The sequence below is a fragment of the Schistocerca americana genome, chromosome 3, assembly GCF_021461395.2.
Source record: "Schistocerca americana isolate TAMUIC-IGC-003095 chromosome 3, iqSchAmer2.1, whole genome shotgun sequence".
NCBI lineage: Eukaryota > Metazoa > Arthropoda > Insecta > Orthoptera > Acrididae > Schistocerca > Schistocerca americana.
The window spans coordinates 109,950,366-109,977,493 of NC_060121.1; the positions used below are offsets into that span (position 1 = coordinate 109,950,366).

Genomic DNA, 27,128 nt, shown 5'->3' on the forward strand with positions numbered 1-27,128 from the left:
AGTGAAGCTAACTGTAGTAGAAAGAGGGACTTTACTGAAGAATATGTAATTTTAGAGCTTCTAAAAATTTATGCTGTGCACAATGTTCCAACCTCCGCCTGCCGTAATCGTCACTACAGTAATGGAAATTCCGCAAATAAGTTAACTGTAGCGCCACACGTTACTAATACATTAACTCACTCAATTGCTAACTTAACTGTCAGCTCGGCATATCATAGCACAAACAGAGTGAGTAGACATTATTCCACCCATTGTGTGACTTTAGATGGTCTGAAAACACAGTACGCAAAGTTAAGTGGTACGCATATACAGGGTGGTCCATTGATCGTGACCAGGCCAAACATCTCACGAAATGAGAGTCAAACGAAAAAACTGCAAAGCACGAAACTTGTCTAGATGGGGGAAACCATATAGCGCTATGGTTGGACCGCTAGATGGCACTGCCATAGGCCAAACGGATATCAACTGCGATTTTTTAAAAATAGGAATCCCCATATTTATTACATATTCGTGTAGTACGTAAAGAAATATGAATGTTTTAGTTGCACCACTTTTTTCGCTTTGTGATAGATGGTGCTGTTATAGTTACAAACATGTGGCTCATAATTTCAGATGAACAGTTGGTAAGAGGCAGGTTTTTAAAATTAAAATACAGAACGTAGGTACATTTGAACATTTTATTTCAGTTGTTCCAGTGTGATACATGTACCTTTGTGAACTTATCATTTCTGAGAAAGCATGCTGTTACACCGTGATTACCTGTGAATTCCACATTAATGCAATAAATGCTCCAAATGATGTCCGTCAACCGCAATGCATTTGGCAATACGTGTAACGACATTCCTCTCAACAGCGAGTAGTTCGCCTTCCGTAATGTTCGCACATGCATTGACAATGCGCTGACGCATGTTGTCAGGCGTTATCGGTGGATCGCGATAGGAAATATCCTTCAACTTTCCCCCCGGAAAGAGATCCAGAGACGTCAGATCCGGTGAACGTGCGGGCCATGATGTGGTGCTTCGACGACCAATCCACCTGTCATGAAGTATGCTATTCAATACCGCTTCAACCGCACGCGAGCTATGTGCCGGACATCCATCAAGTTAGAAGTACATCGCCATTCTGTTATGCAGTGAAACATCTTGCAGTAACATCGATAGAACATTACGTAGGAAATCAGCATACATTGCACCATTTAGATTACCATCGATAAAATAGGGGCCAGTTATCCTTCCTCCCATAATTCCACACCATACATTAATCTGCCAAGATCGCTGATGTTCCACTTGTCGCAGCCATTGTGGATTTTCCGTTGCCCAATAGTGCATATTATGCTGGTTTACGTTACCGCTGTTGGCGAATGACGCTTCGTCGCTAAATAGAACGCGTGCAAAACACCTGCCATCGTCCAGTAAATTCTCTTGTGCCCAGTGGCAGAACTGTAAACGAAGTTCAAAGTCGTCGCCATGCAATTTCTGGTGCATATAAATATGGTACGGGTGCAATCGATGTTGATGTAGCATTCTCAACACCGACGTTTTTGAGATTCCCGATTCTCGCGTAATTTGTCTGCTACTGATGTGCGGGTTAGCCGCGACATTAGCTAAAACACCTATTTGGGCATCATCATTTGTTGCAGGCCGTGGTTGACGTTTCACATGTGGCTGAACACTTCCTTTCTCCTTAAATAACGTAACTATCCGACGAACGGTCCGGACACTTGGATGATGTCGTCCAGGATACCGAGCAGCATACATAGCACACGTCCGTTGGACATTTTGATCACAATAGCCATACATAAATACGCTATCGACCTTTTCCGCAATTGGTAAACGGACCATTTTAACACGGGTAATGTATCACGAAGCAAATACGTCCGTACTGGCGGAATGTTACATGATACCACGTACTTATACGTTTGTGACTATTACAGCGCCATCTATCACAAAGCGAAAAAAGTGGTGCAACTAAAACATTCATATTTCTTTACGTACTACATTCATATGTAACAAAATATGTGGGTTCCTATTTTTTTAAAACCAGTTGATATCCGTCTGACCTATGGCAGCGCCATCTGGTTTCCTCCTTCAGGCTAGACGAGTTTCGTTCTATGTATTTTTTTCCGTTTGATGCTTATTCCGTGAGATATTTAGCCCGGTCTCTATGAATGGACCACCCTGTGCATAGCAGGGATGACCTCGGAAGACTACAGAAAAATAATATGTTAGGTACAAATTGGAAGGAGCACGATGGGTCACGGATCAGTACCAATAACCATGATGTTGAAGGTTACTATCGAAGGTCATTCGAAGGAGAGTTTTGTTTCATGGAAACGCCTATTTGTGACGTCTGAGCGAGATTAGAGCTTGAAGTTTTAATTAACATGTTTATTGGCAAAAAATTTACACCACGACATATAATTTTTCTTGTGGTAGTGCAAGGCAGAACAAACACAAATGAAACATAAATAATTGATTGAGAGTGTGTCCGTGCCTCTCATTTCTCGGAATGCCTCTTCGAGTTTGTATCTAACACTGTATTTTACTGACTCTCTCCTCCCTTCTGTTGAGTAAATCACTACTAGAACTAAAAACATTTGCTTATTTGACGTTCATCGAACCTTGTCATGACCTTGAATGATGCATCATTTTAAACGTAAAATTTGGCATTATACTTAAACCTTAAATCGAATATGAGGGTTCCCGTTAAAAGAAAATCATTTTAATGTCCCAATCTTTTCAAAATCACGCTCAAGGTCACAGCAATTAGTATCAGTGCCACGTACAACTTTTATATAGAACATTTTCCTGTATCTCATATCCATCCCCAGTTTTTCCCCGTTATAGATTAAAAAGGCGCACCATATGTATATAAATACACACAAAGACGGCTCACGTTGTCAGATGGAGCCATCGGTACCAGGTAACAGGCGCGAAGCCCAACCGCCAAGGACAACAGATGCTGGGTATATAGATTCATCTCAGCTTATATTTCTGCAGTCACTGTTTATTTATATAAACAGCTCTTATTGTGCGATCATTGCCACTTGTATCACACGCGACCATCTGCTGATTTCGTGTAAAGAAGTGCGATCAACTTCAGCACGTAGGTGCAACCGTAACGAGGCGACTTTCGAGACGTGCGAGATCAACAGCCTTGGAACCTGTTGCTGGCACGAACTTTCTCTACCGCTTTAATTTCACCAGAGCAGAACTGTGGCACGCCGGCTCGTTGGTCTAGGGGTATGATTCTCGCTTAGGGTGCGAGAGGTCCCGGGTTCAAATCCCGGACGAGCCCTGCCTTTTACTCTCTTTTCTAAAATAATTGCTTTGGAGTATCCTCTGAACACTGTGTTGGTAATGCCTCATTGCATTCTTTCATAAACCTTCGCTTTCTTAGTCAGACCTGTCATAAAATATCGTTAATTTTAGGCGCCTCCGTTTCCTTACTTTTTACAAGACTTTTCCAGTTTTGTTCCAGAGCCTGATACCTAATATAGCCCGCAGTTACCATCAGGAGAACTATCTCTTCTGGCTATTGTTGTGCACTGCCTTTAATTCCATGTGTCAATTTAAGGATTAGATATCAAATATACACAATGCTCCAGTTCAGTTAGCTGTTAAATGACACAGCGTCATTCAGTCACTCTAAAATGTTAATAAAACAATATTTTTTGAATAATGAATTTAGAAGGATAACAAAGGAGTGACTCATAAATATTCAGTCAAATGAGACCAAAAATTTGTTCCATTCATAAAGTACTGTTTATTTCGCTGATTCATACACCTTCCAGATTCTCTTACCTCGCTGATTACCAAAGAAATGCTTTAAACAGTTATCAAGTAACTTGAAACAACACTGCAGAATTTTACTTCGTTTGAATTTATTGTATCTCCAGCACGTTTATGTTGGATATATTTTAGTCCTTCGTCTAACAGTGTTTCTTCATCCATTATAAACCTAATGTTCGTAATCCTTTTTTTGTTCCTTGGATAAAATTGTGATGGAGAGGGGAACGTGGCTAGAGTTGCTTTTTTGTGTACTTTCATTGATACAGCGGATTATGTAATTTTTGTTACGAGCGCATCGTATGATTTCTCCAACTAATATATTTTTCTGTTAATCTAAATATATGTACCGCTTTGAATGGAGTAGAGGTATTGCTAAGTTCTAGGTCAGCTGCATATAACTCTTAACGAGGCTTTCTGGTTCAGTAGGTTTTTTATTACTGCATTTGTGATTTTGCTCCAAACATCGTGATTTGTGACTTCAGGTTGGGGGCTGCAATTATTTTGACGTGCATATAGTTTGGAATAATTTTTTCTCGAGACATACCTCAATGAATGTATGTCCTCAACTTGTCTTAACAATTTTGCTCGTAGGCCTATACAACACAGTATATTCCCCTTCGTATCGTATGACAATATGATTCATGGGCCTGCAGCCTACAAGATTAAGGCCGTTATGTTATAAAATCCAGATTTCTGCTATAGTAGTTTAATGATGTATTTATTGTGATTTCAGCTAGACTGCCATCTTCAGAATATCTGCGAACGCTTCATAACATTTATTTTACTATAATGTTATTTATATCATATTTTCGGTTATACAAGTTTGGTACTTACGTCCATATATCATCACTGGTTGCTGTCACTTTGCACTGTGTTACAGGACGGTGTAAGTTTAGGTGTCTTATGCTGTGTTTCACTCTCATTGTTGACACTTTCTTGTAATTTTCACTAGCCATAATCTCCTCCCCAATAGAGTTTTCCCCAAGAACAAAGAAAACCTCAAACAAAATATTGAAATATATCCAACCGAAACTAAACGGAATTAACATAAGAAATATCATGCAACTACAGCAATAGCCATTGACACTGAAAAATTACCAATAAAACAACAAAATACACTTAATGTAAAAATTTCCCGACCATAGAAAGGGAAAGAAACCAAGAACATGGAACACACAATTCTATAACAGCTGACCTCAACATAATCTTGAATATAATTAACAAACTTACCTTAAACGAAGCAATTGCAGTTAAAGCATACAAGGGCAGTAGCTGTATCATAATCAATTGAGATGATTACACAGGTAAAGTACAAGGCTTTTTGACAACATAAATCTCTAGAGATTCCACCAAAAAATATGAACCAAAACAAAATAGTAACTGAAAGCTCCAACTACTTACAAGTTTGAAAAAAGGCAAAATATTGTAATGAACCGAACACCATAACTACATGGGCAACCAAAGGTCATAAACCTCATATTCTAATTCATACAAAGGTTAACTGCATTAACAATCACACTTACATTATCATTAAAAAACTGAACAGATTACTCGTAAACTTAGTGCCACATTCAGTATAAAAAACTCTTGTATACTGACATAAAAAATTAAGAATGTAAAAACTCAGGGGACATAAAATTGATCAGAGAAACATCAAAAGAGACTAAGAGATATATACTCGTAATAAATTTAGTTACAGTATCAAACCAAATTTTTGCACTATGGAGAACACAAGTATCAAATTTTGCGTAAGGAACCAACAAATCTGGCATAGGCTTCACTTTAAGAAAGCAAAATTACCAATAAACACACACTCAGACACATACAAAATCGAATGTCAGGATTGCAATGAATTTTCCATAGAACAGACGGGACACAACTTCAGTATGAGATATCAAGAGCACATGAGAATTACCGAAAATAATCACTCCACATTCTTCAACCACCTAATGAACGATAGCCCAACTCAGATCGAATGGAGTTAGCAATGAAAATTTTACACATTACCTAAAGGTTTGATAATGAACGAACTTGAAGAGATAGAAACCTAGATACACAACTCAGAGCTCTGATGACATTTTAAGTGAACGAACAGATTTAAAACATAAATATTTCATACGAATATAACCAAAGATAGATAAACACCTGACAGCTACCCACAACACATAGATTGCAAAGATTATATGTACAGCCTGAAACGATGGTATCAACACACCATAGCAACTGTGACCACATAGCATCTTTGGCCAACTGTCACAACTGTCAACCTGTCAGATACGATGGTAAAACGTCAAATTGTAAAAAGTACAAGGAAGGACCATTAACAACAGGAGTAGACCACAAAACAACTTACCGCGCAAGGGCCCTAAACCTACATCACGTTGTAATACAAAATAGAGTGACAGTGACCACTGGTGATATATGATGTCAGTACTATATTTGTATATCTGAAAATGATTAACCAACATTTTAATAAAATAAAAAGGGTTGTCCACAAAGTAAGTTCCGTTTGTATTTCTATCCGCGGCAGCGCTACGATCGCAGTTCCGAGCATGCGCGGCAGTTACTCTGACTCCAGGAGAAGACATGTACGCCATTTGTACGCAATTTTCATATCGCTGCTGCCGACGTGTTCTTTATAGTACTTCTTTATCATGTGAGCCGTAGTTGAAAATGACACCGCGTGTGAAATCAGATCTGTGATTCGTTTTCTAAATGCAAAGAAAGTTAAACCAAAGGAAATTCATCGGCAAATCTGCGAAGTTTACGGTAAAATGCTGTGAGTGATTCTAGCGTTAAAAGGTTTTTGCATTTCACATTTAACCAAATATAACATTGATGATGATAATTTATGGCAATGTTTGCCGACAAGATAAAGAATGCAACCTTTAACACTAGATTGCGTACTCACGGCAGTTCTCCTTGGCCGTTTTTTGGTACGACTTGGAAAGAGAGAAAAATTAATGAATGATCGCCGATGCGTCGGTTCTCGATTGTGTTCAGGAAACGTACAGATTGATTGCGCGAAAATAGTTTCTCAAATGACCTCTTAACCCGGATTGCTTTCACGCAATCACTCTTCAATGAAATTACCTAAGGGACCTATATGAATAATAAGAAAATTGGAAATGAATGCAAAACAGTGAAATTTTGTAAAAAAAGTTGTCAGATCGGAAACTGAACACATTAATGGTCTCCCAAATACAATCGAGACACCGCGATAAAGAGCGAACCTGTAACAAAGTTCATTTAAATATAAACATTATTTGTGGTTAATTTAAAGAAAAGAATAAGCATAGATTTTCTGTACAGTGAAGCATCAATATATTCTCAAAGAACAAAGGCGTTAAACTATAAACATCAACAAATTTACAATGAATACAAAACTTACATTTTTATGTTTTTCTCATATATGGAGCAGTCCAACAATCGCTGCTTTTGTATGTGTGATATTTTGTAAAAATTAAATGTCCTCCTGGCGTGCGCGTAAATATTTTTTATCGTCACAAGGTTTACAAAAGCGTTTTTTTTTTCTTGGTGATAACGTGGTCCTTCACACTAAATGAAATATAACTTGTAGCGGTGCTACACCACACGTCTTAAGTCGGCGACCAAACATCAAAGGTAATGAAGTACATGTTAACATATCGGCGACCAGAAGTACAACTAACTATAAAGACACTAGAATTTTCGTAACAAATGATAAATTGTTTTTTCTTCTGTTTCGCAGCTTCTTACTATCAAGCGCTGCGGCAATTACTTTAAATATCTGCGCCCAGCGAGTCATAGTGTTTAAAAGTACCTTTTAAGCGCTGGCCGCGCGTCTTGGTATAGGCGCACGTTATAAACAGATTTCGTTTCTTTACTCTCGCGTTGTCATGCTTAGTATCATTACAAACTACAGCTCGGTGGCTGTCCTTTCTTCATATGCCAAATGTCTGAAATCCAATAATATCACGTGATTCAGTGCTTAGAAGATGGGTCAGACTGTTCAATGAAGAACGTTATCAAGTGCACAATGAAGAACGCAGTGGCCGCCCGTCTGTGGTTACTGATGAACTGGTTCACACAATTGAACACAAGATTAAGCACACCTGTAAATTTACACTTGGTGCCCTTACTATGAGTGTTCCGCAAATCTCACGATCACTAATTCATGAAATTGTTACTGAAAACTGGAATTTAGAAAACTTTGCTCACGTCGGGTACCCAAAATTCTTACTGAACAATACAAGAAAAAACCGGACGGGCAGTGCACTTCAGTTTTTGACACGCTACAGTGAAGAAGGCGATGGTTTTCTTTCTCGGATAGTCACGGGGGTGAAACTTGGAAATGGAGGCACACTTCATTCCCAACGAAGGTTAAGCCTAAGGGATTCTTGACACATCTAGAAGTCATGTGCGCCGTATTTTGGGACAGAAAAGGCATTTTTCTGATTGGTTTCTTACCTCGAGGACAAACAATCAATGCACATGGTCGCTGCGAGGCCATTAAGAAATTGCGCCGTGTAATACAGAACAAGCGCCGAAGATTACTGCAAATAGGTGTTGTTTTTTTCCGCGCGACCTCACACGGCGAATGTGACCAAACAAGTCTTACGGGAATTTCACTGGGTCGCGTTTAATCATCCTCCGTAGAGCCCGGACGTCGCTCCTAGCGACTTTCATCTCTTCTTACACCTAAAATCTGGCCTTGGTGTTCAATACTTCAACGATGATAACGAGCTGAAAGAACATGCTACCACATGGTTGAACACACAGGCGGCAACCCTCTATGAAGAAGGCATACAAAAACTTGTGCCACGCTTTGAAAAGTGCCTTCAAAATTTCGGAAGCTATATAGAAAAGTAATTTAACTGTTGCAAATTTTTGTGCAATAAATATTTTTTTCTGTATCTGTACACGTTTGTTTTATATAACCAAAAGGAACTAACTTTGTGGACATATCTCATAATATATGCAGATGGTCTGAGGATGACAGACTAGCCATTGGAGCGAATACATCATTAATTTACTATAGCAGCAGTGAAGAATTTATTACATTGTGACTCTAAGAGATGTCTCCTAAGCCGCGTGACCATTGGACCGTAAGTAACTCAAAACTGTCACCATGTAAGGCCGCTTCAGAGGGTACACTTGACGTTGATTCGGAAATGAACAAACATTTACGTATAAAGGACATGACACCTCTTGGCAAACAAAAAACTCGTTAACCTTATAATAAAAATAAAACGGTATTGTCTTTCAATAAGCACACTACTGCTCATGATGCGAAAAAAATTCCACTGAGAAATACTGATAAAACAGGTATCAGTAGACAATTAAAACAAACATCATAACGTATATTAAACCAAAGAGATGATATATTAACACCATTACTTTCAACATACGATAAAATACTTAACACTATAGAAAACTGAAACTACTGTACGACTGTTGCAAGTAGTCAACTGGCGGTTCTGGAGTTAACGAATCGCGACCCCAAGGCAGACAGCAACAGAAGAGGCAACGGAGACGGAGATAATGTCGGCAAATACCATGTTTTTTACTTTTATGAAACAATAATGCTTTCAATGTCACAATTTGGAAACTGTTTTCACATTGAAAGAGACAGGCTACGCACTGCGTCGTGTCGTATAGGTATTTTATTGTTCACAAGTGGAACCTCCAGAACTGTCTTCACTGAGTCCGAGCGAATATTCGTCACCACCTTCTACGCAGAAGTGACAACAATCTTTTACGATCAGTGAGACTTCAAACAACGACGTTCAGTAACCACCAGGGCCTGATACTTCGAAGGAATATAAACGTCGATGCCACAGAAATCTAAAATAAGTGACTGGGTGTGCTAAAAATATTAAATATATGTACACTACTGACCATTAAAATTGCTACACCAAGAAGAAATGCAGATGATAAACGGGTATTCGTTGGACAAATATATTATACTAGAACTGACATGTGATTACATCTTCATCCAATTTGGGTGCACAGATCCTGAGAAATCAGTACCCAGAACAACCACATCTGGCCGTAATAACGGCCTTGATACGCCTGGGCATTGAGTCAAAGAGAGCTTGGATGGCGTGTACAGGGTACAGCTACCCATGCAGCTCCAACATGATACCACAGTTCATCAAGATTAGTGACTGGCGTATTGTGACGAGCCAGTTGCTCGGCCACCATTGAGCAGACATTTTCAATTGGCGAGAGATCCGGAGAATGTGCTGGCCAGGGCAGCTGTAGAACATTTTTGTATCCAGAAAGGCCTGTACAGGACCTGCAACATGCGGTCGTGCATTATCATGCTGAAATGTAGGGTTTCGCAGGGATCGAATGAAGGGTAGAGCCACGGGTAGTAACACATCTGAAATGTAACTCCACTGTTCAAACTGCAATCAGTGCGAACAAGAGGTGACCAATGCACCCCATACCATCACGTCGAGTGATACGCCAGTATGGCGATGACGAATACACGCTTCCAATGTGCGTTCACCGCGATGTCGCCAAACAGGGATCTGACCGTCATCATGCTGTAAACAGAACCTGGATTCATCCGAAAAAATCACGTTTTGCCATTTGTCCACCCAGGTTGGTCGTTGAGTACACCATCGCAGGCACTTCTGTCTGTGACGCAGCGTCAAGGGTAACCGCAGCCATGGCCTCCGACTGATAGTCCATGCTGCTGCAAACGTCGTCGAACTGTTCGTGCAGATGGTTGTTGTCTTGCAAACGTCCCCATCTGTTGACTCAGGGATCGAGACGTGGCTGCACGATCCGTTACAGCCATGCGGATAAGATGCCTGTCATCTCGACTGTTAGCGATACGAGGCCGTTGGGATCCAGCACAGCGTTCCGGATTACCCTCCTGAACCCACAGATTCCACATTCTGCTAACAGTCATTGGATCTCGACCAACGCGAGCAGCAATGTCGCGATACGATAAACCGCAATTGTGATAGGCTACAATCCGACCTTTATCAAAGTCGGAAGCGTGAAGGTACGCATTTCTCCTCTTTACACGAGGCATCACAACAACGTCTCACCAGGCAACGCCGGTCAACTGCTGTTTGTGTAGGAGAAATATTTTGGACTTACCTCATGTCAGCACGTTGTAGGTGTCGCCACCGACGCCAACCTTGTGTGAATGCTCTGAAAAGCTAATCATTTGCATATCACAGCATCTTCTTCCTGTCGGTTAAATTTCGCGTCTGTAGCACATCATGTTCGTGGTGTAGCAATTTGATTGGCCAGTAGTATAATATCGATGTCTGTCAAATTACTAAGCAAAGCGGACCTCTGTATCTGTAATGTATCTTTTCGAAGACACACTCATATCTATACACCGCATATTTTTCATTAAATTAAATATTTACCCCTCTTTTACCTGCCCCCCACGTTACGGTACGTCAGATTGCGTAACATGTATCCCATACAAGATGTTTCGTCTTCTGTACCTTGCTCATGAAATTCCACTCCTATTTTTACCTGCTCAGTACGTCCTCCTTTCTCATTCTGTCAATATACTTCACTTTCCACCTTGCTATCCATAACCATCTTTCAAAACTGCTTTTTTTTCTATCTTTCGGATTGACTGTCCACTATCAGAACGGCAAGACGCCACACTCCACACAAACATTTGGCGAACCTTTTCCTAAATGTAATGGGATGCCTCTAGCTGTCAGAAAACCTTTCACTCTCGCGAAAGCTTTCTTCCCATGAAAATTCTGCGTCTCACTTCATCTGTACAACTGCCGTCGGAAGGTATCAAGTTTCCCAAATACTCGAATAACTGAAACAGTTCTAATCTAGTGATATATTTATAGTGTCATCGTCTTTTCCGATTGTCGTCACTTTGGCCTTGCCAGTGTTCAGTTTCATCCCGAACTATTCACCCACACTTAAAACATCTGCCATCATTACATGAAGCTCTCCTCCGTTTCTGCTAGCTCAGTCTTATGACCATACATGATGGCTTTTAATCTTTCTCCTCTCAACGCAAGTTCCTTTTTTTGTTTTTTTTCTTTTTTTATTTATTTTTTCAGTGTCCTTATTCATAAGCTTTTCAGTACACACATACTGAAAAGTGATTGTGACATACAGCACCCTCTTCCATTAACCACCTCTCCAGCTTCATCTTGTACTCGAACATCCACATTCTGTCCCCTATAGAGTTTCTTTATCACCCTTCTATCCTTCCAGCATATACCAGTACCTTTCAGAATCTTTAACAGCATACACCAGTCAATTCTGTTAAATGCTTTTTCCCAGTCGAGTAAACAAACAGAAATTTCTCTATGCATACAAAACTAATTGTCCTATTATCTTTATATTCATTGCCATTGCATTTCTTTGGTAAGAAAAGCACTGAGTACTATTCCCTAAGCCCTGTACTACCTCAGATGGTAGTTCATCACAACCCATTACTTTCCCTTCCCCAAGAACCTGAATGCTTACTCCACCTCACAGTTTTCTGTTACTGGTCCACATTCATTTTTGTTACATTGTTGTTCATCCCCCATTTTTCGCGGTTCTTTCATTAACATATTCTTTACTCACGTTGCTTTTTCATCCAGTCTCCACTCGTTTTGTAATTATTCCTTCACAGTTCATTACTCTTCTTTCTGTATTGTCGTTTTTCTTCTTCTGAAGAGTCGTTTACCCATTTTCTCGGCTCACCCAAGTATCTAATACACTCTGTGTCAACCATTACTTTTCATTCCTCTTTTTCCCCACTTTTCCAACTTCTTTCTCTAAGGTTTCCAGCATTGCATCTATGACGGTAGCCCAATCTCGAGATACATCCAAACTCAGCCCACGCCTTCCCCAGATTTCCTTCCATACTGTTTGTAAGAGGTTTTGCATCTACATCCTTCAGTTTTGCTAGATTCCACTTCTTTAGAAGTTGCTTATTTTTAATATGTTTCAGCCTAGATCGTATGTCGGCTACAGCGAGTTGTGATGTGTATTGACATCTGCTCCAGGGAAAGTCTTAAACATCCTGATGCTGTTTTTAATTCTTTGATCGATTAAAATATAATATACCTAGTATCTGGCTTTATTATAAGGGCCTTTACATCTATACAGTCTTGCGATTCTTGAAACAGGTGTTTCCGAACTAAAAGCCAAGATTCTCACAAAACCCTGTCTGCTTACCTCCTCTTTCATTCTGTTGCCCTGTTCCACAATCTGTAACATTTCCATGCCTACATCCCCCCACCACGCTCGTCCAGTGTTCCATCATCGCAGTTCTTATTTGATCTTTCCATTTTATTCAGTTACCTCTTCTACTCCTTCACATATCTTTTCCACCTTTTCCTCATCTACTTTCGGTGCAGGGATGTGCACTTGGACGAATTAGGTATCTACAGGGTCACTCGATATCTTCTTGGCACTGGCAGGCATTATTTCGATCATGTCCTTATCCATATTCTTCTTATTCAGTAAGCCTCCTCCTCCTCCTCCTCCTCCTCCTCCTCCTCCTCCTCCTCTACGGTTTCCTACCTTGTAAATCATGTTATACACTCCAGAAATTAGTCTCCTTTTTCCTATGGCACTTCACAAAGTCCTAAAACGCTGACGTTACACTTCATTTTCCAGATCCACATTTTTTACTTTACCTTTCTTGTTCATTGTTCTCGCATCCGAAGTTCCAGTCGTCAGTCCAGAAATTTCTGTCTTCTTCTTGTTTAATCTCCCAGTGTGCTAATTACCTGAGATAGTGCCCACCCGAAGATCCGACTGGTCGCACGTTACCCTGGAATGTATCTTCTCAGGAACAGCCATTCCATACAGGAATTACAGACACCACAATGGTCTTTAGTGAGGTGCTTCCCCTTCCCTTCCGCATCCTGTACCTTTAGCTTCCAATAGAGTGTTCCGCCTTCAAGAGCACAAGGGTGCCATGCACTTGCACTCGCTCATCCACCCTTCAAATGGGCTGTCGGCACTTCGTGGAAGGCGACCACTCACATTGGCGGTTACTCGCTGTGTGGTAACAGTCGAACGACATGCCCAGGACATGGATCATGTCAGAGCGTGATATGAAACTAAATGGGTCGAATCTGTAATTGGAAATACGAATGAAAGTCTTCGCATTCCAACCGCTTATAAGACACTAGTGCCACCAGCTGTTGAATAGTGATCTCGATGTTTGAACAGACGTGAAAGAAAATATTGATTTTACACATGGGGTCTTCGAGGAGGACAGTTCTGCTAGTTCCATCATATATTTCTCGTGAAAGGAATAAAGGCCTATAGCAGTATTGGGTTTAACGTCCTGTCAACAATGACGCCATTAAACAAGGAACAAAAGCTTGAGTTAGGACCGATGTGCAAAGAAAAACGGCGAGAATATTATAAGTGAGGTGATAGCCCGTATCGGGTAATACACCTCTTACAGTGCTATTGCGTACCATTCTTGATTGGCTTCGACTTATATGCATTTTTTGAATTCTAGAGTTGACAATGATAACACTATTTCTTTTATTCTTAGCAACGTTCGTCCACTTCATCTGCATTTCGTCCTATACCCTATACCCTGTGGAGAACTACGACTACTTATTGCGTATAGGTTTAATTTTTGACTACAATCGTGCACCCACGAAGAACTCAATTTCCTTTAAGAGGTCTAATAGTTGCAGAGAGCTGTATGTTCATTTTCAATCATGTTGGAAGAGGAAGTATATAATTATGGGCGCCATACGATCTCATACACTTCACTCAATTAAGTTTGCAGTGCTAATAAGTAACATGACTTGCAAACAAGTAACAGCCACATTTACTATCGTAAATGCGGCGGTTACTTGACACTTTGTGGATATGACACGCGCGAGCGACGGTCGCTGTTCCGAATTCTGCTTACGTTCACAATATCCATACTGGCTGGATAAATGCCAACCTCGAGCAGGCTGTATTATGATCTTGCTCAAACCTGACCAGATTAATAAATCTGTGCGATACTTCCTAGCGAAATCATGGACTGGACACGGAACATGATACTGATTCACCTCAAGGAAAAAAGCTGTGTGCACCCATGGGTAACAATACTAATTGACGTAACACAAGCATTCCTTCAAATGAGATTGTTACTGTTGTTGTGGTTGTCGTTGTTACGTCTTCAGTCCGACCTTTCCTTTTAGTGAAGTTGTGCAATAAATTACTTACCTTTCCAGTTCGATACGGTATCTCCACACTAGTTATCTGATTTTCCCATGTGATTTACAGCATTCTTTAATGACACCGCACTGAAAAACTTCTATTCTCCTCTTATTTCAACAGTTCTGTGTCTACGTTTCACCTCTGGACAAGGCTACTCCAGATACATACTTTTAGAAAGTACTTCGTAACTTTTGAACTTACGTTCGAAGCTAACAAGTTACTCTTATTAATGAATTCTTTTCTTTCTGTTCCACTCTGCAGTTTACATCCTCTCTATGTCGCCCATCCTCAGTTATTTTACCGTTCAAAGGCAAAACTGTTCAACTATTTTTAACGTCACTTTCCTAATTTAACTACATTCCATTACTCTTGTTGTACTTTCGTTGAGATGCACCTTATACCTCTTTTCAAAACGCTATCGATTCCGTGCAAAACGCTGCAGTGGCCACAGCACCTGTTTCTTCAGCTATAATGTACGTCCAAAGGACCATTCTTCATTCTTCTTAACAACACAGGCACTGCAATATCGCATTTATTCACTGATACGGGGCAGTGACTTTCAATTACAATGTCCTCCCCTGTACGGGACTTACATGATTTGTGTGCGAGTAGAGGCTGTGACGTAGGTACGACGACTCGTGGAAGTTCGGGTATGGCCGTAAGTCGTTCACTGATAGCCGAAACGGTTAAAGCGACAAATCCGACTTAGAGTTCTAGTCCGGCACAAATTCTCTCACACAGCTAATGGTTGTCGAATTCGCAACTGCAAATTGATTTCAAATACTGAAAGTTTTCAATCCTTCTCTCTGAGCTTTAATTTGGCTTCCAAATTTTACCTTGAATTCCTTCATAATTTCCTCAAGTACAGACTGAATAACTGAAGCGATAGGCTACTACCCTGTATCCCTCCCTTCTGAATTAATTACTGTCTCCCTTACATGGCCTTTCACAGCTGCCATCTGGTTTCAGTACAAGTTACAGACCAACTCTTGCTTTCTGTATTTTGTTACTGTTACCGTCAGACTTTCAAAGAGCTTATTTGAGTCAACATTTCAAAAGTTTTCTCTGTATCCCCAAATGCTATAACGTAGGTTTGCCTATCTGGACTCTGCCTTATAAAACACTCCGTCCAGGTACATTAATGTGACCACCAGTCACAAACCTGAATGCCCATCTTTCGCAGTGAGGACAGTTGCGAAACGTGCAGGGACAGTCAGTGAAGTCCTGGAAGGGATCGACAGGAATGGGGAGCCATGTCGGTTCCAGTGCCAATTCCCGAAAGCGGGCGTTTCTCGGTTAAAGACCCATGGCGTGAAGAGTCCGACCGAAGTGGTAGCACAAGTTGGGTTTAAATCAGGGTCGTCCGGTGGCCAGGGGAGTACAGTAAACTCGTCATGGTGCTCTTCGAGCTACACATGTGCACTGATAGCTGTGTTGCAATATCCTCCTGGTAGATGTCACCGTGCAGATGAAAAACGAACTCCACTACTGGCCATTAAAATTGCTACACCACAAAGATGACATGCTACAGACGCGAAATATAACAGACAGGAAGAAGATGCTGTGATATGCAAATGATTAGCTTTTCAGAGCATTCACACAACGTTGGCGCCGGTGGCGACACCTACAACGTGCTGACACGAGGAAAGTTTCCAACCGATTTCTCATACACAAACAGCAGTTGACCGGCGTTGCCTGGTGAAACGTTGTTATGATGTCTCGTGTAAGGAGGAGGAATGCGTACCATCACGTTTTCGACTTTGATAAAGGTCGGATTAAAGCCTATCGTGATTGCAGTTTCTCGTATCGCGACATTGCTGCTCGCTTTGGTCGAGATCCAATGACTGTTAGCAGAATATGGAATCGGTGGGTTCACTAGGGTAATACGGAACGCCATGCTGCATCCCAACGGCCTCGTATCACTAGCAGTCGAGATGACAGGCATCTTAACCGCGTGGCTGTAACGGATCGTGCAGCCACGTCTCGATCCCTGAGTCAAGAGATAGGGACGTTTGCAAGACAACAACCATCTGCACGAACAGTTCGACGACGTTTGCAGCAGCATGGACTATCAGCTCGGAGACCATGGCTGCGGTTACCCTTGACGCTGCATCGCAGGCAGGAGCACCTGCGATGGCGTACTCGACGACGAACCTGGGTGCACGAATGACAAAACATCATTTTTTCGGATGAATCCAGGTTCTCTTTACACAACATGATGGTCGCATCAGTGTTCGGCGACATCGTGGTGAACGCACATTGGAAGCGTGTGTTTGTCATCGCCATACTGGCGTATCACCCGGCGTGATGGTATGGGGTGCCATTGGTTACACGTCTCGGTCACCTCTCGTTCCCATTGACGGCACTTTGAACAGTGGACGTTACATTTCATATTTGTTACTACCCGTGGCTCTACCCCTTCATCCGATCCCTGCGAAACCCTACATTTCAGCAGGATAATGCACGACCGCATGTTGCAGGTCCTGTACGGGCCTTTCTGGATACAGAAAATGTTCGACTGCTGCCCTGGCCAGCACATTCTCCAGATCTCTCACATTTGTAAACGTCTGCTCAATGGTGGCCGAGCAACTGGCTCGTTACAATACGCCAGTCACTACTCTCCATGAACTGTGGTATCGTGTTGAAGCTGCATGGGCAGCTGTACCTGTACACGCCATCCAAGCTGTGTTTGACTCAATGCCCAGGCGCATCAAGGCCGTTATTAGGGCCAGAGGTGGTTGTTCTGGGTACTGATTCCTCAGGATCTATGCACCCAAATTGCGTGAGAATGTAATCACATGTCACTTCAAGTATATGTGTCCAATAAATACACGTTTATCATCTGCATTTCTTCTTGGTGTAGCAATTTTAATGGCCAGTAGTGTACTTGTAGAGGTGGAATGCATAATTTTGTTGATCCATTGTGCCTTCCAGAATGAGGAGATCAACCAGAAAATGCAACGAAAATGTTCCCCAGACCACAAAGTTCCCCCCTTCGGCCTGGACTCTGCCAACGATTGTTGCAGGGTGTTTACTTTCACGCCGTGCATGCAAACGACCATCTGTCCGATGGTGCACGAAACGTCATTTACCTCAAACGTTCACCCGTCGCCATTCACTGGACTCCAGTTGCCTTATTGGCGATCGAATTCCAGCTTTCATCGCCGATGAACGGCAGTCAGCACGGGAACATGAGCCATGCTCCTGCCGCGGAGCTCCTTACGCAACAATGAGGAAGCACTGTTGGTCGTCCCTTGGGTCATGTGGGCGGACTGTTGCTCAGAAGTTGCACCCCTGTTCTACCGTATACGTCGTTCACCCCTGTCATCTAATCTCCCATGCTGCACCACAGTTGCAGTTTGAATGACGCCGTTTTGTCATGCACGGTGTACTTCAAACACGGCGGCACGCGTACAGTTTACAGGCTTAGTGCTTCCACCCTTGGCATGAAAGGCAATGATCGTGTTCTTTTGCACGTCAGATAAATCGCTCCGGTTCCGGATTTCGACAACAGCTGCCCTCGTGTTCTTACATTTCTTCGGAACCCAAACCTATCTTTACCAAGGTTAGGTTCTACCATTCTTTGGCGAATAATTAGTTACAGTTTGGCACACGTGACTTATTAAACCGATGGCTCTGTAATGCTCATTTGTGTCAGCTCCTTTCTTCTTTGGAATTAGAATTCTCACATTCTTCTTGAAGTCTGAGGGGGCTTCGCCTGGCTCATACATCTTGCGTAAATGGTGGAATATTTTATCATGAATGAATCTTTCGCTATGCAGCGGAGTGAGAGCTCATGTGAAACTTACTGACAGATTAAAACTCTGAGCCGGATCGTGACTCGAACTCGGACGTTTCCCTTTCATGGACAAGTGCTGTACCGACTGAGCTACCCAAGCACATTTGACGACTTTACTTCCGCCAGTACCTCCTCTTCTAACTTCCAACCTTCACAGAAGATCTCTTGCATACCTTGCAGACCTAGCATTCCTGGAAGAAGGGATATTGGGGAGACATAGCTTAGCCACAGCCTGGGGGATGTTTCCAGAATGAATCTTTCACTCTGCAGCGGGTTGTGCGCTGACACGAATCTTTCTGAGACATACTTGCTCCGTTGGAGAGTGAAAAATGAATTCTGGAAACATCCGCCAGGCTGTGGCCAAGCCATGTCTCCGCAACATTCTTTTTTACAGGAGTGCTAGTCGCCCAATTTTCTCAGGAGAGCTTCTCTGAAATTTGGAAGGTAGGAAACAAGGTACTGAAGGAATAAAGGCTGTGACGACGGGTAATGTGTCGTTCTTGGGCAGTTCAGCTGACAGAGCACTTACATGCAAAAGGCAAAGGTCACGAATTCGAGCCTCGATCTGCCAGAAAGTTTCAGTTTTATCCCAAGAACCTCAATAAATTTATTAGAATGGTGTCTACGCGGAGTAAATCAACTTGATGACGCAATTATGGATAGGGAAGAGGAGAAAGACGAATATTAGATGGTAGAAACGATATTGTATCGTATCCAGCATCTCATATTCGTCTTCTTCCTCTTTTCTGTACCTAATTACGTCTTCAACTTAGTTTACTCTGTGTAGCCCTTGTGTATATTTCTTCCATATTTCAGCCTTCCTGAAACACGCTACATTAAAACCCTTAGGCCACTTGAGCAGATTGGTGAAGATCCCTTGGTGGATGCTGCTGAACCTTCTTTCGAAGTATTATATTTATTAACACAATCTTCATTTCTTTGTACTTAAGATACAGATCAGTAATAATTTAGCTCAATAAAAACATTCATATAAAGTGACCACAATGGATCAAATGACAGTAATATTAACAATAATGTAAAAGAACACTGTTAGCCTGCATCTATTTTTTCCTCTTTTCTTAATACAAAAAGAACGATTTCGTTAAATTGCTTGTACAACAAAAAACGTAAGACATGTTCAATGTCCCTCTATAATACGAAGTTGCCGCGCGGGATTAGCCGAGTCTAGGCGCTGCAGTCATGGACTGTGCGGCTGGTCCCTGCGGAGGTTTGAGTCCTCCCTCGGGCATGGGAGTGTGTGTTTGTCCTTAGGATAATTTAGGTTAAGTAGTGTGTAAGCTTAGGGACTGATGACCTTAGCAGTTAAGTCCCATAAGATTTCACACACATATAATACGAAGTTACTGCCACAGATTCAAGCCATCGACCCAAAATTTTTATCGTCAACAATATCACACTATCACACCACCTTGCTAGATCGGCCTCAATCATCTTTTGAGTAATATCTTACGTTAGAGCTTAGAAAACACATAAATAGCACTCTAAGAATTATACATTGGCATTAATCAAAACTTCTAATCGTCAATAAATAGTTCCAATAAAATTAAAGAAGTACGAAGCAGAAAATATCTTTCTAGAAATTTTAATCCCGAAAAATCCGAGTACCATAATTACGTAGCTGCAACCAGAAAAAGCAACATTCCTTCATCTGGACGAGAGTGGTCACACCCGCCCCTGGCCGCTTCAACAGAGAAGTGAAATTAGTCAACTGAAACGACACACAGTTCCAAACGTGGACTTAGTACAGTGTGCCCAGTGGACTGTAACACAGGGAACCAGAACAGTCTTCTAACTATTCTTGTAAATGTGAACTTGGCACCTAAACGCTGCCAAGACAACTTTGCTCTAAATTTCGAAACATAGGAAATAAATGTACCCTTGACCACTTGAACCGGCCATAATGTGAGATTCACAATGTCGATTAGAACCTTGGAATATCCACGAGGACACAAATTCAGAATTCAACGGCAACGGAGAACACACTGTATAACATACACAACGAGCCGCAACCCCAGCTGGATCCCACACAGATCGCTGTGCGATCTCACTATATAAAATGTCGCCCAGTGGCTGCTACAGAACTAGTAGCGTTTGAGGTTATTTCTCTTGAAGAAAAGTGTCTTCTTAATACTTTAAAATGAACATAAACGGTCTCGACCGCAAGAAAACTTTATTTTTTTGTGGATACCAGTTTCGGTCAGTTACTGACCATCTTCAGACCTCATACTGAAATATAAACATAGACGGATTAAGGGGAACGTGTACAAATAGTAGTGACATATAAAATACATATTATATTATAAATAATACAAGCGGGAACTATACTCATGGCGGTGAAGGGAACAGATGTTACGAACTCTAAGAACGCTAACTCCTAAAGAGAGCAGTCCAGCTGTTGCTTAAATACGCGATGCTCCTCCCAGTGCACACCGCATTACATCGGCACTAGTAAGCCAGGCATACTGCACGTAAAACAGATGTCACATTAAGGTATATACAGAATAGTTACATGAAAGCTAACAATAAATGAAGAACTAGGTGCATAATATACAGTAATTGTTGTGAAGAACATGTCGTCAATCTGTGATATATAAAGATATAACAAATCATAATCGGTTTGCGAACACCGAGAGCCATTTGTGAGGATTTATCGCTAACTTCTAGATTCTGTGATAGCAAAAATGGTGGTTATGTGACGCTAATGGTTCTCATGGAGACGGTGTGGTCATATCGATATGCGCCATCCAACAGAAGAGGATTTCAGAGCTGCGACTGCGGCTGGGTGTCGAATACGTACAGGCACGTAGGTCGACGTGTAGAAATGCTTGCCAGGTATTGCGTATTGCTCCTACACCGCAATGGCAGTAGAAATACTGCTTGACTCACGCCGTTATTTACTGTCGAGGCGGCGTGGAGGTGTCGATGTACACGTTTCAAAGTTGCGACAGCGACATGTTGTTACAAAATATTGGCGTGCTATAAGATGACTGTCGTATTATTTGTCAGATCTCTTAGTTGACACTGACCAAGCAGCTAACAAGATACCAAGTACATTACATCTAAACCATGAAAGCGAAAGAACTGCGGCACAAAATCTCATTGACCCATCGAGATAGTCAAAGACATAAAGCAACGAGCATAAGAAAACTTTAGTTTAAAAGAACTGCGAACATAGCTGCATAGAGTTATTCCACAAAATAGGCGTACACAGTGGCAAATGAGTAGAAAAACACGTTACATCACTACTATATAATACACCATGGACCCATCTAAGTAGCCATAAATGTGAAACAAACGTATAAACAGTCAAAGGCTAAAAGTTAATGTGGCTGCATTTGCCTAGTCATAAAACATCAATGAGCATGACGTTACAATTATTATTTAGAGAAACAGAACAGGAATAAATACTACCAGAAGTGAGGAAGAGCAGGAACATTCTATAGTAAGTCTTCAAATAGATCATAGAATTAGTTTTCTCTGAAGTGTAATTACTCATTAAGTATGGACGAGGGTTTAATATTGTAGCGACCATAAATTTCGATCTCTCCTATTGTGTTATGTAACATTCTGTTAGGTACATTGTGAATAGCTTTAAAGTTATTCATTGAAGATCAGTCTGAGTAATTGTGGTGTGCTAGATGTTGGCCAAATGCTGAGCTATTACTCGACGTACCTAAAGAGTATGCATCATAACGAGTAGTGACGTTCCTACCTTTCTAGCCAATGTACTGTTTGTCGCAATCTTTACATCACATTTTATAAACACCGGAACTGATATAGATATTATTGGTGAAGGGAGTAGGCGTTACGAACTCTACGAATATCAAATGCTAATAAGAGTAATACAGGTGTTGACTAAATTCGTGATGCTCCGCCCAATCCACATCGAATTACATCAGCGCTAGTCATTCAGGTATACAGGAAGTGAAACAGGTGTTGCAATAAGGCATATACAGAATGATTATACGAAAGATAATAATAAATGAAGAAATAGGTTCCTTATATTATACAAAGTAACTGCTATAAAGAGCATTTCGTCAATCTGTGAAAAAAAAGAGGGGTTGGAACTTTAATAGAGGCAACTATTTATTTACAGCTCGTACAAAATAGATACGTGTTTCAAAGTTTTACTGACCTTCAAAGTAGTCACCAGCATTGCGTATAACCCGTTACCAGCGATGTGGAAGTCGTAGGATACTCTCAGCAGTGCCAGTTGTGTTGACAGTTCGAGCGGTGCCGTCTATTACCCGACGATTTTGTAGCAGTTCTGAAGCGAATGCCGTGAAGTCAAGTGTTCCTTTCAGTTTAGAAATCGGTTTGAACTCACGACGGCTTAATTCAAGGAAGTGCAGTTGGGGGTATAGCACTTATCAGCTCCATCAGTCAAACAAATTAGTAACAGCTTGCACTGTACGTGCTCGAGCATTGTACTGCAAAACGATGGTCAAATCCTGCAAAAAGTGTCATCACTTCTGTCTCTATGCTGTTCATTTTTGGAACACAACCTACGACGAGCATAGAGACAGAAGTGATGACACTTTCTGCAGGACCTGACCATCATTTTGCAGGACAATGCTCAAGCACGTACAGTGCAAGCTGTTACTGATTTGTTTGACTGATGGGGCTGCTAAGTGCTATACCACATACCGCACTCCCCTGATTTACGCCCTGGTGAGTACAACTCGATTTCTAACTGAAGGAAACACTTCACGGCATTCGCTTCAGAACTGCTCCAAATTCGTCGGGCAATAGACAGCGTCGTTCGAACTGGTTCAACTGGCTCTGAGCACTATGGGACTTAACATCTGAGGTCATCAGTCCCCTACAACTTAGAACTACTTAAACCTAACTAACCTAAGGACATCACACACATCCATACCCGAGGCAGGATTCGAACCTACGACCATAGCGGTTGAGCGGTTCCAGACTGAAGCCCCTAGAACCGCTCGGCCACATCGGTTGGCGCCGTTCGAACTGTCAAGACAACTGGCACTGCTAAAAGTATCCTACGACTTCCACATCGCTGGCAACTTGTTGTATACAATGCTGGTGACTACTTTGAAAGACAGTAAAACTTTGATACACGTATCTATTTTGTACGAGCTGGAAATAAATACATTACTGGCCATTAAAATTGCTACACCAAGAAGAAATGCAGATGATAAACGGGTATTCATTGGACAAATATGTTATACTAGAACTGACATGTGATTACATTTTCACGCAACTTGGGTGCATAGATCTTGAGAAATCAGTACCCAGAACATCCACCTCTGGCCGTAATAACGGCCTTGATACGCCTCGGCATTGAGTCAAACAGAGCTTGGATGGCGTGTACAGGCACAGCTGCCCATGCAGCTTCAACACGATACCACAGTTCATCAAGATTAGTGACTGGCGTATTGTGACGCGCCAGTTGCTCGGCCACCATTGACCAGACGTTTTCAGTTGGTGAGAGATCTGGAGAATGTGGAGACCAGGGCAGCTGTCGAACATTTTCTGTATCCAGAAAGACCGGTACAGGACCTGCAACATGCGGTCGTGCATTATCCTGCTGAAATGTATGGTTTCGCAGGGATCGAATGAAGGATAGAGCCACGGGTTGTAACACATCCGAAATGTAACGCCCAGTGTTCAAAGTGCCGTCAAGGCGAACAAGAGGTGACCGAAACGTGTAACAAATGGCACCCCATACCATCACACCAGGTGATACGCCAGTATGGCGATGACAAATACACGCTTCCATTGTGCGTTCACCGCGATGTCGCCAAACACGGATGCGACCATCATGATGCTGTAAACAGAACCTGGATTCATCCGAAAAAATGACGTTTCGCCATTCGTGCACCGAGGTTTGTCGTTGAGTACACCATCGCAGGCACTCCTGTCTATGATGCAGCGTCAAAGGTAACCGCAGCCATGATCTCTAGGCTGATAGTCCATGCTGCTGCAAACGTCGTCGAACTGCTCGTGCGGATGGTTGTTGTCTTGCAAACGTCCCCATCTGTTGACTCAGGGATCGAGACGTGGCTGCACGATCCGCTACAGCCATGCTGATAAGATGCCTGTCATCTCGACTGCTAGTGATACGACACCGTTGGGATCCAGCACGGCGTTCCGGATTACCCTCCTGAACCCACCAACTCAATATTCTGCTAACAGTCATTGGATGTCGACCAACGCGAGCAGCAATGTCACGATACGATAAACCGCAATCGCGATAGGCTACAATCCTACCTTTATCAAAGTCGGAAACGTGATGGTACGCATATCTCCTCCTTACACAAGGCATCACAACAACGTTTCACTAGCCAACGCCGGTCATCTGCTGTTTGTGTATGAGAAATCGGTTGGAAACTTTCCCCATGTCAGCACGTTGTAGGTGTCGCCAACGGAGCCAACGTTGTGTGAATGCTCTGAAAAGCTAATCATTTGCATATCACAGCATCTTCTTCTTGTCGGTTAAATTTCGCGTCTGCAACACGTCATCTCCGTGATGTAGGAATTTTAATGGCCAGTAGCGTAGTTGCCACTATTAAAGTTTCAGCCCTCGTATAAAAAAGGTAGCCAATCAAAATCAGTAGTGAAAACACCGATACGCTTCATAATGTAGGTCGTCTTCTTGCTTCAAGGCATTCCTAATTTCACACTTCATCCATAGAATGCTGCTTTTCTGTTGAACACTTGGAATGACGTGAGAATTTGATACTAGCCCTAGCATAGTTTAGAATGATATTAGTTAAGCACTACTTGTTAAAATATATATTTTCGTATTCAGTTTCATTATTTTATACATATACTCTCTAAATTTCTTAAAATTTTCAAATACCTGACTGGCTAAGCAATCAGTAATTTATGAGAACAGCGGTGTTCTTAGTATTTTAAAATAAAGTGTCGACCGCAAGTAACCTTTTCTTGAGTAGTTACCGATTTCGGTCAGTTACTATGTTCAGACCTCACACTGAAATATTAACATTGAAATGGATTAAGAGGGATTTGTACCAAAAAAAAAAAAACACTGATACAAAATACATCATATCGGCAAGGGGATCTGACACATAATACGATAAATGGTTCAAATGGCTCTGAGCACTATAGGACTTAACTTCTGAGGTCGTTAGTCCCCTAGAACTTGGAACTATTTAAAACTAACATCCATGACCGAGGCAGGATTCGAACCTGCGACCGTAGCGGTCACGCGGTTCCAGACTGAAGCGCCTTTAACCGCACGGCCACACCGGTCGGCTTAACAGTTGACAATCGTAGATTTCGTGACGCCCGCTACCTTCACTTGCACCGCCCGCGAACATGGGTATAGTTTCCTTTTCTAATATTTGTTTTATATGATGTATTTTATGTGTCACAACTATTTGTACACGTCCCTCTTAATCCATTCTATGTTTATGTTTCAATATGAGGTCTGAAGATGATCAGTAGCTGAGCGAAACTGGCAACCCCAAAAAATAAAGGTTTCTTGCGGTCGAGACGGTGTATGTTCATTTAAATCGCTACAGAGTGTGCTGCTCCTTACAAGGACGTCCACAGACTCCATCTCAGCAATACAATGTGTCTCATCCGGTGCGGTTAGTGGCTGCGTGTCGTGCTTGTTTCGCACCATTGCCGATACCACAATCTCCTGCGCCACCTCTCGCCTCTTTCGGCAACCTCTCCGCGACTCTTAAGAGAAAGCACTGGCACGTGTCCACAAGTCACCTACAAGCGACGTCACTGGAATCGATCGTGATCAATCAAAATCGACAGGGACACACCACATTCTTTGATTACTTATTACTGCCCTGCCATCTGCGCTTTTTACAATCATAAAAGCGCTTCTCTTTTCTCCAAACGTACGTTTAACTTCCCTATAATCAGCATCCACCTTCCTCACACTTATGCACGCAACCATACCTTTGCATTTATTATCTAGATATTACCGGTGTACCACTTTACATTTCCTGTCACTCCCATTTTTTGACTTCTGCATTCGCTTTGTCTGCTTCGCACGCTGTATTTTCATATTTTTTCTCTTTCATCAGCTGCATTCAATATCGCGTGAGTTATGCATGTATTTCCATTGCGGACTTTCTTTTCCCCTATTTGATGCCTTCTCTGTTTCGTTTCTCAAAGCTATCCATGTATTTTCGTAGGTGTCTGTCTTACTTAACAAAAACAAGAGCTCTCGTCGAGTAAAAGTTTTGTGAGATTTATTATTGACAACAGAACAGCAGTGAAATTTCAAATATATGAAGAATACTGATCTTGTACTGTTGTTCCAGTATTCAATGTCTCATTCAAAACAAGACATCGACATCGAGATAATTAGAGACTCAGAATGCGGAGGTTCGAGTCCTCCCGCG

At 41.8% G+C, this 27,128-nt stretch overlaps 1 non-coding gene across 1 annotated transcript; it reads left to right on the top strand.

Annotated features, from left to right (window-relative positions):
• Positions 1–3,225: 3,225 nt before the first annotated feature.
• On the top strand, positions 3,226–3,297 carry Trnap-agg. Its single transcript has one exon. It is a non-coding gene; the product is annotated as a tRNA-Pro (tRNA).
• The last annotated feature ends 23,831 nt before the right edge of the window (positions 3,298–27,128 follow it).